Genomic DNA, 12,072 nt, shown 5'->3' with positions numbered 1-12,072 from the left:
GTTCAGCTCGCTGCAGCTGGTTTGTGGTTCAAACTAATAATAATTTATTACAAAAAAAATCTAATTAACATATAATTTCTACTACTCTATAAGAGTCTAAAGTAGACGTCCAGCGATTCCCTCGAAACCATTAATATGATTTTGCATTAAGTATTTCTCACTGATTTGATAAATTTAGGAAGGCTATATTTACTTGACCCGCTACCTTTCTTTTACATAGTGAATTACTGCAGATTTACAAATTGTAAGTAAACACGCATGTTGTTCGTTCCTCAGTAATTCACATGCCTGATGATATCTTATTTGTAAGTAGACAAATCTAATGTGTCACTAACATATCTACTCCCTTGCACTCCCAAGGAAAAATATGTTCATTGTAGTTTTAATGCATAATTTTGCAGACATGCAGTATGCAGCCAAGGATTAAATGGTTAGTAACATATATGTGCTCTTTTACCATCTTGGCAAAGTAGCTAACATTTTCTACCTGCTCCTGTATGTCATCCATGGCATCTTGTTTTGCAGTACCCAGGCCACCCAACAATTTGAGTAGTACCGTCAATTGGGTTATGGTTTTGTCGGCGTTTCGACCCCGGGGGGTCCTTGGACCGACGAGTAAATTTGTCGCTGCGCGTCCCAGCCCAGATGGGTTGGCGCGAGACGGAACACAAGGGGGAAAACGCGGCTCGTGTTGCCCCGCGCCACGGGGGTGTGCTTGCAGTAGGGGTTACAAGCGTTCGCGAGAGAGAGAGAGAGAGAGTGAGCATGTTCGTTAGCTCCTTCTCCCGCGCGACCCTCTTGCATGAAGGCCCTGGATCTTCCTTTTATAGATGCAAAGAGAGGGTCCAGGTGTACAATGGGGGTGTAGCTATGCGCTAACGTGTTCGGCAGAGAGGTGCCTGAGCCCTGTGTACATGCTAACGTGGCTGTCGGAGAGGTGCTAGAGCCCTGTGTACGCGGTATCGTGGCCATCGGAGGAGCGCTTGAGCCCTGTAGAAGCACAACTGTCGGGGCTGCTGGGACCTTGCTGACGTCTCCTTGCTTCCGTAGGGGGCTGAGAACCACCGTCGTCATGGACGCACGCGGGGAGCCATCATTACTTGTTACCGGGGCGAGCCTAGATGGGACGCCGGTCTTGTTCCCCCGTAGCCTGAGCTAGCTAGGGGTAGGGTAATGATGTATCCCCCGTGGCGCGGTCGGTCCGAGCCTAAGGTCGGGCGAGGCGGAGACTCCTCCTAAGGCCGAGGCCGGGGTCGGGCGAGGACGCGATTCCTCTCGAGGCCGAGCCGTGGGGTCGGGCGAGGTGGAGACCACCCTCCAAGGCCGAGGTTGAGGCCGAGTCCTAGGGTCGGGCGAGGCGGAGACCACCCTCCGAGGCCAAGGTTGAGGCCGAGCCCTGGGGGTCGGGCAAGGCGGAGATTCCTGTTGCGCCTGAGGCTGAACTTGACTGTTGTCAGCTTCACCCTGGCGGGTGGCACAGCAGTCGGAGCGGGGCGGGCGGCGCTGTTTTCCTGTCAGGTCGGTCAGTGGAAGGGCGAAGTGACTGCGGTCACTTTGACCTTGCCGACTGAGGCACGTGTGTCAGGATAAGGTGTAAGGCGATCCTCGTATTGAATGCGCCTGCGATACGGTCGGTTGGTGAGGCGATTTGGCCAAGGTTGCTTCACTACGAAGCCTGCCCGAGCTGGGCTTCGGGCGAGTCGAGGGTGCGCCCGTTGCTTGAGGAGGCCCTCGGGCGAGGCGTGAATTCGTCTAGGACTACTGTTCCCGCCCGAGCCTGGGCTCGGGCGAGGCAAGATCGCGTCCCTTGAGTAGACGAAGCCTTGACCTGAATCGTGTCCATCAGTCTCTACAGCTTGTGCTGATGGTGGTTACCAGCCGTGTTTAGGAGTGTTGGGGGTACCCCTAATTATGGTACCCGACAGTAGCCCCCGAGCCTCAAAGGGAGTGTTGGTACTCGCTTGGAGGATTTGCCGCACTTTTTTGTGAGGGGGCCGGCCTTTTCTCGGTTACACTTTGTTCCGGTGGGTGCGCGCGAGCGCACCCGCCGGGTGTAGCCCCCGAGGCCTCGGAGGAGTGGTTTGACTCCTCTGAGGTCTTAATGTCATTCGTGACGCCTTGGCCGGTCTGGTTGTTCCCTCATGCGACCTGATTGTAGCCCGGGTGCATGGTCAGGTTCCGAGTTTTTAGGATGGTTTGTTGACGCTGTCAACGGTTTGGCCGTAGCCGAGTTTGTGAGAGCAGCCCCCGAGCCTCTGTACGGAGCGAGAGGACGATCAAGAACTGTCTTGACTTTTATTATACGCCCCTTCGTCGTCTTTCCGCAAGGAGGAAGGGGGGAAAGCGCCATGTTGCCCTCGGAGGGCCCCGAACATGGTGTCTCCAGTGAGTTGCTAACGGGTGATCCGAGTGGACGCCCGTGCCCCGTTCGATAAGGGTCGGCTAGTGGCCCAGAGACGCTCTCCAAAAGTACCTGCAGGTGATTTGCCGGACCCGGACCCGGACCCGTTCGATAGTGCCCGAGGGCTCGATGCCTCCCTCTGGTGGGATTCCGTTATAAAATCGCTCCTGCTGGTCTCGGAAATGTCCTAGGGTACCTCAGGAGCGTAGCCCGAGCCTCGGCCATGTAACGGACGTACCCAGAGTCATCCCTCGCTCTGTGTGCTCTGGGGCGGCTGTCGAACCCTTCCGAGGGGCCAGCCTTCGAACCCCTGATCAGTAGCGGGCGCGGAGCCCGAGTGCTCTAGGCGGCTGTCGAACCCTTCCGAGGGGCCAGCCTTCGAACCCCTGATCAGTAATGGGCTTGAAGCCCGAGTGCTCTGGGGCGGCTGTCGAACCCTTCTGAGGGGCCAGCTTTCGAACCCCTGATCAGTAGGAGGGCTCGGGGCCTGCTTCATTCGCGGAGAAGGATCCTCTAACACCCGGAATCTAGGGGTATAAAAATCTCTTCTATAATATCCAGCAAGTTCAGGTTTTAATAAAAACCCTAAGGGAACAATGGTTGTTGCATCATGTTGGAAGGCATTTATTTTTGTTTGATGAATGGTTTGCTTGATCTTTCATTTAATCAATAATTTTCACATAATGTCAAACTGAAATAATAGAAAAAGGAGAAAGGAAATCAGCCCCCTCCCCTTCCCTGGCCCATTCGGCCGGCCCACCCTGCTCCCTCCCCCCTCATGGGCCCGCGCGAGGCGGCCCAGCTCCTAGCACTGCGCCAGCCCCGCTCCGCGCCATCGCCCGCGGCCCAGCGCACGCTCGCAGCGCCCGACCCAGCTCCGCTTCGCGCCTGCCGCGGCCCAGCTCCGCTCCGCGCCAGCGCGTCCGCCGCTCGGCCCAAGCTCCGCGCCGCGGCCCAGCCAGCGCGCCCAGCGCGCATGTGACCGCGCGTGGAGGCGGTTCCGCGCCCGCCGCCACTGCTCAAGCGGGCCCACGCGCCAGGACGCCACTGTACATCTTCTCAGAACCGCCCGACGCGCAGTTTTTTTCGCCAGTCGCGCAGTTTTTCCACCCGTCGCCCAGTTTTCTCGCCACGACCCGCCGTCGGAGCCTCGCCGCCGCGCCATGTTGCCGAGGTGAGCTCGCTCCCCCTTTTCTCTCTCTCCACCGCTCTCCTCCTCGCTTTTTGTCGTGTCGGTGTGGCGTCGCTCGCCATGGTCGGAGCTCGGCTGAGCCGGCCCGGACGCCCTCGTCCCTCCTCCCCTGTCCGTCTTCTCCCCGAGCAGGGCGCTCGCGCACAGCCGCCCTCCTCCCGTCCTCTCTTCCCCCCGAGCGCCGTAGCAGTCGCGCCCTCCCCTTCGCCGGCGAAGCCTCGCCCCCTGCGCGTATCCCCTCTCTCCTCCCATGGCTGACGCGGCCATCACAACGGCACCGCGGCACCCTGCACGCGTGAAAGGGAAATGTGCCCTTGGGCCATTTCTAAGTATTTTGGTGATTTAGTGTCTAACACATGTACTAAAATGTAAAATGGTGGACAAAGTACAAACCAAGGATAAAGGTATGTTTCTCAGACTTAGTACATTGTTTTATGGACTAATGTATTGTGTCTAAGTACTGGAAACAGGAAAAATCGAATTGGAAATGAGATGGCTTTGTTCAGCCAAGTCTGCTCAGTCTGGGAGCACCGGACTGTCCGGTGGTGCACCGAACAGTGTCCGGTGCGCCAGGCTGGCTCGAGCGAACTGGCCGCTCTCGGGAATTCACCGGCGACGTACGTCTATAATTCACCGGACTGTCCGGTGTGCACTGGACTGTCCGATGAGCCAACGGGCGGCCGGACCAACGGTCGGCCGCGCGATCTGCGCGGGACACGTGGCCGAGCCAACGGCTAGAAGGGGACACCGGACTGTCCGGTGTGCACCGGACATGTCCGGTGTGCACCAGACATGTCCGGTGCGCCAACCGCTCTCTGGCTGCCAACGGTCGGCTGCGCCAGTTAAGGAAAGAAATCGGGCACCGGACAGTGTCCGGTGTGCACCGGACAGTGTCCGGTGTGCACCGGACTGTCCGGTGCGCCACGCGACAGAAGGCAAGGATTGCCTTCTCAGATTGCTCTCAACGGCTCCTAGCTGCCTTGGGGCTATAAAAGGGACCCCTAGGCGCATGGAGAAGAACACCAAGGCATTCCTACAACATTTCTAAGCACCAAGACCTTGATTCCGCGCATTTGTCTCATTGTGATAGCATTTAGAGCTCTAGTGGAGTTGTGAACTCATTGAGTTGTGTTGCGAGCTCTTGTTGCGACTTGTGTGCGTGTTGACACTCTGATTTTTGTGTCTTGTGTGCGTTGCTAATCCTCCCTTGCTCTGTGCTTCTTTGAGAACTTCACATGTAAGGGCGAGAGGCTCCAAGTTGTGGAGATTCCTCGCAAACGGGATTGAGAAAAGCAAGCAAAACACCGTGGTATTCAAGTTGATCATTGGATCACTTGAGAGGAGTTGAGTGCAACTCTCGTCCGTTGGGACGCCACAACGTGGAGTAGGCAAGTTTTGTACTTGGCCGAACCATGGGATAAATCACTGTGTCATCTCTGTGTTGATCTCTTTGTGGTTATCGTATTGTGCAAGTTCTTCTCTCTAGCCACTTGGTGATTATTGTGCTAACACTTAACCAAGTTTTGTGGCTTAAGTTTTAAGTTTTACAGGATCACCTATTCACCCCCCCTCTAGGTGCTCTCAATTGGTATCGGAGCCGTTCTCTTCAAGAAGGGACTAATCGCCCGAAGAGATGGATCCTAAGGGAAAGGGGATGGTGATCAACAACAACGAGGAGTCTATCTTCAATGAGCCGAAGGATGACAAGCCTACCGACTCGGGCTCGAGCCAAAAGCGCAAGGACGGGAAGAAGAAGAAGACAAGGCGCATCAAGGAGATCGTCTACTACGACAGCGACGAATCTTCCTCTTCCCAAAAGGACGACGACGACTACGAGAAAAAGAAAACGGTCAATTCGAACTTTTCTTTTGATTACTCTCGTATTCCTCAAAGTACAAATGCTCATTTATTATTTATTCCACTTGGTAAACCTCCTCATTTTGATGGAGAGGACTACGGATTTTGGAGTCACAAAATGCGTAGTCACTTGTTCTCTCTCCATCCTAGTATATGGGAGATTGTAGAGAGTGGAATGCACTTTGATAGTTCGGATAGTCCCATGTTCATTAATGAGCAAATTCATAAGAATGCACAAGCTACTACTGTTCTTCTAGCTTCATTGTGCAGGGATGAATATCACAAAGTGAGTGGCTTGGATAACGCCAAGCAGATCTGGGACACCCTCAAGATTTCACATGAGGGGAACGACGTCACCTTGCTCACCAAGATGGAGTTGGTGGAGGGCGAGCTTGGACGATTCGCGATGATAAGGGGCGAGGAGCCGACACAAACATACAACCGGCTCAAGACCCTTATCAACAAAATAAGGAGCTATGGAAGCACGCGATGGACGGACCACGACGTCGTCCGATTGATGCTAAGGTCCTTTACCGTTCTTGATCCTCATTTGGTGAATAACATTCGTGAGAATCCCAGGTACACCAAAATGTCGCCCGAAGAAGTCCTTGGAAAATTCGTAAGCAGGCGAATGATGATCAAGGAAGCAAGGTACGTGGACGACGCTCTAAACGGTCAAATCAATGAGCCTCAACCCGTTGCTCTCAAGGCAACAAGGAGCAAGGAGGCGTTACCCAGCAAGGTAGCACAAATTGAGGCCGCCGGACTTAATGATGAAGAGATGGCCCTCATCATCAAGAGATTCAAGACGGCACTTAAGGGTCGCAAGGGACAGCCAAGCAAGACCAAAACCAAGGGGAAGCGCTCATGCTTCAAATGCGGTAAGATTGGTCATTTTATTGCTAACTGTCCCGATAATGAAAGTGACCAGGAACACGGGAGCAAGAGGGAAAAGAAGAAAAATTACAAGAAGGCCAAGGGTGAGGCACATCTAGGAAAGGAGTGGGACTCGGATTGCTCCTCCTCCGACTCCGACAATGAAGGACTCGCCGCCACCGCCTTCAACAAGTCATCCCTCTTCCCCAACGAGCGTCACACATGCCTTATGGCAAGGGAGAAGAAGGTATGTAGTCGAAACTCTACTTATGCTTCTTCAAGTGAGGACGAATCTAGTGATGAGGATGAAATAGATTATTCATGTGTATTTAAGGGCCTAGATAGAACCAAGGTAGATAAAATTAATGAATTAATTGATGCCTTGAATGATAAGAATAGGCTTTTAGAAAAGCAAGAGGATTTGTTGTATGAAGAACATGATAAATTTGTAGAAGCACAAAAATCTCATGCTCTAGAAGTTAAAAGAAATGAAATACTTTCATGTGAATTATCTTTGTGCCATGAGACAATCTCTAACTTAAGGAGCATTAATGATGATTTGAATGCCAAGTTAGAAATAGCTAGTAAATCAACATCTTGTGTAGAAAATGATGTTATTTGCAATAGGTGTAAAGATTTTGATATTGATGCTTGTAGTGAACACATAGCCTCTATTGCAAAATTAAATGATGAAATTGCTAGTCTTAATGCCCAACTTAAGATTAGCAAAAGTGAATTTGACAAATTAAAATTTGCAAGGGATGCCTACACAATTGGTAGACACCCCTCAATTAAGGATGGGCTTGGCTTCAAGAGGGAAGCCAAGAACTTAACAAGCCATAAGGCTTCCATCTCCGCCAAGGAGAAAGGGAAGGCCCCTATGGCAAGTAGTACTAAAAGGAACCATGCTTTTATGTACAATGATAGAAGACAGCCTCATGGGAGTTGTAATACTTTTGATTCACATGCATATGACTCTTATGCTATGTATGCTTCCAGTTCTTCCTATATGCATGGTAGAGATATGCCTAGGAAAAATATTCATCATGTGCCTAGGAAGAATATTGTTCATGTTTCTAGAAAAGTTATGAATGGTCCCTCTACAATTTATCATGCCTGTGATGCTTCATTTGCAATTTGTAGAAAGGATAGGAAGATAGTTGCTAGGAAATTAGGGGCAAAATGCAAGGGTGATAAAACTTGCATTTGGGTCCCTAAGACAATTGTGACTAACCTTGTAGGACCCAACAAGAGTTGGGTACCTAAGTCCCAAGCCTAAATTTGTCTTGCAGGTTTATGCATCCGGGGGTTCAAGCTGGATTATCGACAGCGGATGCACAAACCATATGACGGGGGAGAAGAAAATGTTCACCTCCTACGTCAAAAACAAAGATTCCCAAGATTCAATAATATTCGGTGATGGGAATCAAGGCAAGGTAAAAGGATTAGGTAAAATTGCTATTTCAAATGAGCACTCTATCTCTAACGTGTTTTTAGTTGAGTCTCTTGGATATAACTTGCTATCTGTTAGTCAATTATGCAATATGGGATATAATTGTCTATTTACAAATGTAGATGTGTCTGTCTTTAGAAGAAATGATGGTTCACTAGCTTTTAAGGGTGTATTAGACGACAAACTTTATTTAGTTGATTTTGCAAAAGTGGAGGCCGGTCTAGATGCATGCTTAATTGCTAAGACTAGCATGGGCTGGCTGTGGCATCGCCGCTTAGCACATGTGGGGATGAAGAACCTTCACAAGCTTCTAAAGGGAGAACACGTGATAGGTCTAACCAATGTTACTTTCGAAAAAGGTAGACCTTGTGCAGCTTGTCAAGCAGGTAAACAAGTGGGAGGAGCGCATCACAGCAAGAATGTGATGACCACATCAAGACCCCTGGAGCTGCTACATATGGACCTCTTCGGACCCGTCGCCTATCTAAGCATAGGAGGAAGTAAGTACGGTCTTGTTATTATTGATGACTTTTCCCGCTTCACTTGGGTGTTCTTTTTGCAGGATAAGTCTGAAACCCAAGGGACCCTCAAGCGCTTCCTAAGGAGAGCTCAAAATGAGTTTGAGCTCAAGGTGAAGAAGATAAGGAGCGACAACGGGTCCGAATTCAAGAACCTTCAAGTGGAGGAGTTCCTTGAGGAAGAAGGGATCAAGCACGAGTTCTCCGCTCCATACACACCACAACAAAATGGTGTGGTAGAGAGGAAGAACAGAACGCTCATCGATATGGCAAGGACGATGCTTGGAGAGTTCAAGACCCCCGAGTGTTTTTGGTCGGAAGCCGTGAACACGGCTTGCCACGCCATCAACAGGGTCTACCTTCATCGCCTCCTCAAGAAGACGTCGTATGAGCTGCTAACCGGTAACAAACCCAATGTATCGTACTTTCATGTATTTGGGAGTAAATGCTACATTCTAGTAAAGAAGGGTAGGAATTCCAAATTTGCTCCCAAAGCTGTAGAAGGGTTTTTGTTAGGTTATGACTCAAATACAAAGGCGTATAGAGTCTTCAACAAATCATCGGGTTTGGTTGAAGTCTCTAGCGATGTTGTATTTGATGAGACTAATGGCTCTCCAAGAGAGCAAGTTGTTGATCTTGATGATGTAGATGAAGAAGATGTTCCGACGGCCGCTATACGAACCATGGCGATTGGTGATGTACGACCACAGGAACAAAAGGAGCAAGATCAACCTTCTTCCATCAACCATGGTGCATCCCCCAACTCAAGACGATGAACAGGTTCATCAACAGGAGGCGTGTGATCAAGGGGGAGCACAAGATGATCATGTGATGGAGGAAGAAGCGCAACCGGTACCTCCAACTCAAGTTCGAGCGATGATTCAAAGGGATCATCCCGTCGATCAAATTCTGGGTGATATTAGCAAGGGAGTAACTACTCGATCTCGATTAGTTAATTTTTGTGAGCATTACTCCTTTGTCTCTTCTATTGAGCCTTTCAGGGTAGAAGAGGTCTTGCTAGATCCGGACTGGGTGTTGGCCATGCAAGAGGAGCTTAACAACTTCAAGAGGAATGAAGTTTGGACGCTGGTGCCTCGTCCTAAGCAAAATGTTGTGGGAACCAAGTGGGTGTTCCGCAACAAACAGGACGAGCACGGGGTGGTGACGAGGAACAAGGCTCGACTTGTGGCAAAAGGTTATGCCCAAGTCGCAGGTTTGGACTTTGAGGAGACTTTTGCTCCTGTGGCTAGGCTAGAGTCAATTCGTATTTTGCTAGCATATGCCGCTCACCATTCTTTCAGGTTGTTCCAAATGGATGTGAAGAGCGCTTTCCTCAATGGGCCAATCAAGGAGGAGGTGTACGTAGAGCAACCCCCTGGCTTCGAGGATGAACGGTACCCCGACCATGTGTGTAAGCTCTCTAAGGCGCTCTATGGACTTAAACAAGCCCCAAGAGCATGGTATGAATGCCTTAGAGACTTTCTAATTGCTAATGCTTTCAAGGTTGGGAAAGCCGATCCAACTCTTTTCACTAAGACTTGTGACGGTGATCTTTTTGTGTGCCAAATTTATGTCGACGATATAATATTTGGTTCTACTAATAAAAAGTCTTGTGAAGAGTTTAGCAGGGTGATGATGCAGAAATTCGAGATGTCGATGATGGGCGAGTTGAACTACTTTCTTGGGTTCCAAGTGAAGCAACTCAAGGACGGCACCTTCATCTCTCAAACGAAGTACACGCAAGACTTGCTAAAGCGGTTTGGGATGAAGGACGCCAAGCCCGCAAAGACTCCGATGGGAACCGACGGACACACCGACCTCAACAAAGGAGGTAAGTCCGTTGATCAAAAAGCATACCGGTCAATGATAGGGTCTTTACTTTATTTATGTGCTAGTAGACCGGATATTATGCTTAGCGTATGCATGTGTGCTAGATTTCAATCCGATCCTAAGGAGTGTCACTTAGTGGCAGTGAAGCGAATCCTTAGATATTTAGTTGCTACGCCTTGCTTCGGGCTCTGGTATCCAAAGGGGTCTACCTTTGACTTGATTGGATATTCAGATTCCGACTATGCTGGATGTAAGGTCGATAGGAAGAGTACATCGGGACGTGCCAATTCTTAGGAAGGTCCCTAGTGTCATGGAACTCTAAGAAACAAACATCCGTTGCCCTATCCACCGCTGAGGCCGAGTATGTTGCCGCAGGAAAGTGTTGCGCACAACTACTTTGGATGAGGCAAACCCTCAGGGACTTTGGCTACAATCTGAGCAAAGTCCCACTCCTATGTGATAATGAGAGTGCTATCCGCATGGCGGAAAATCCTGTTGAACACAGCCGCACAAAGCACATAGACATCCGGCATCACTTTTTGAGAGACCACCAGCAAAAAGGAGATATCGAAGTGTTTCATGTTAGCACCGAGAACCAGCTAGCCGATATCTTTACCAAGCCTCTAGATGAGAAGACCTTTTGCAGGTTGCGTAGTGAGCTAAATGTCCTAGATTCACGGAACTTGGATTGATTTATAGCATACATGTGTTTATGCCCTTGATCGTGTTCCTTATGCATTTTGTTGCTTAGTTATGGTGCTCAAGTTGTACAAACACTCCCTGGACCTCACAAGTCCGTTGCAAAGTGATGCACATTTTTAGGGGGAGATGTGTTACAACTTGACCCTTTGAGACTAACCATGTGCTTGAGTTTGATGATTTAGTCTCGAAGGAGGGTTGAAAGGGAAAAGGTGGACTTGGACCATGAAAGACTTCCACTGCACTCCGATGAGAGGGTAACTTATTCCAAGTTCATCTCATGTACCCTTATTGCCTTTGTATTCTTATTGAAGATTTTGGTGAGGCAATGGGGTTCTTGGGCCAAGATTAATCCCGCTTTGGTGCTTGATGCCAAAGGGGGAGAAAATAAAGGCCAAAGTGATAAATGGATCAGCTACCACTTGAGAGATTTTGAAAACTCTTTGATTGTCTCTCGTGTCAAAAGTTGGCTTCTTGTGGGGAGAAGTGTTGATTATGGGAAAAGGGGAGTTTTTGAAATCTTGAATCAATTTCTCTTAAAATGACTCTCTTTATGTCTTAACATGTGTGTTTGACTTAGAGATAGAAATTTGAGTTTGATTTGCAAAAACAAACCAAGTGGTGGCAAAGAGCGATCCATATATGTCAAATTTGAATCAAAACAATTTGAGTTCTTATTTGAAGTAAGTTTGTATTTGTTCTACTTGCTTTATATTGTGTTGGCATAAATCACCAAAAAGGGGGAGATTGAAAGGGAAATGTGCCCTTGGGCCATTTCTAAATATTTTGGTGATTTAGTGTCTAACACATGTACTAAAATGTAAAATGGTGGACAAAGTACAAACCAAGGATAAAGGTATGTTTCTCAGACTTAGTACATTGTTTTATGGACTAATGTATTGTGTCTAAGTGCTGGAAACAGGAAAAATCGCCGTCGGCCCCACGTACCGACACACGTACGAATGCGACGTGGGGTGCGTGGGGTACGCCGAGGCCCTCGCCGAATCCGAGGCCCTCATCGCCGACCTGGAGAGCCTCTCCAAGGAGGCGCCAGATGCGAAGCGCCACGCCGGCAACTTCGAGCCAGCTGAGACGGTCAAATCTGTCCCTCTCGACCCCAGCAACGACGCCTCCAAGCAGATCCAGATCGGCTCCGAGCTCGACCCCAAATAGGAAGCAGTGCTTGTCGACTTTCTCTGCGCGAACGCTGAAGTCTTTGCGTGGAGTCCCTCGAACATGCCTGGCA

Source organism: Zea mays, chromosome 1, assembly GCF_902167145.1.
Source record: "Zea mays cultivar B73 chromosome 1, Zm-B73-REFERENCE-NAM-5.0, whole genome shotgun sequence".
In the NCBI taxonomy this organism is placed as follows: Eukaryota; Viridiplantae; Streptophyta; class Magnoliopsida; order Poales; family Poaceae; genus Zea; species Zea mays.
Note: the sequence above shows the minus strand (reverse complement) of the source record.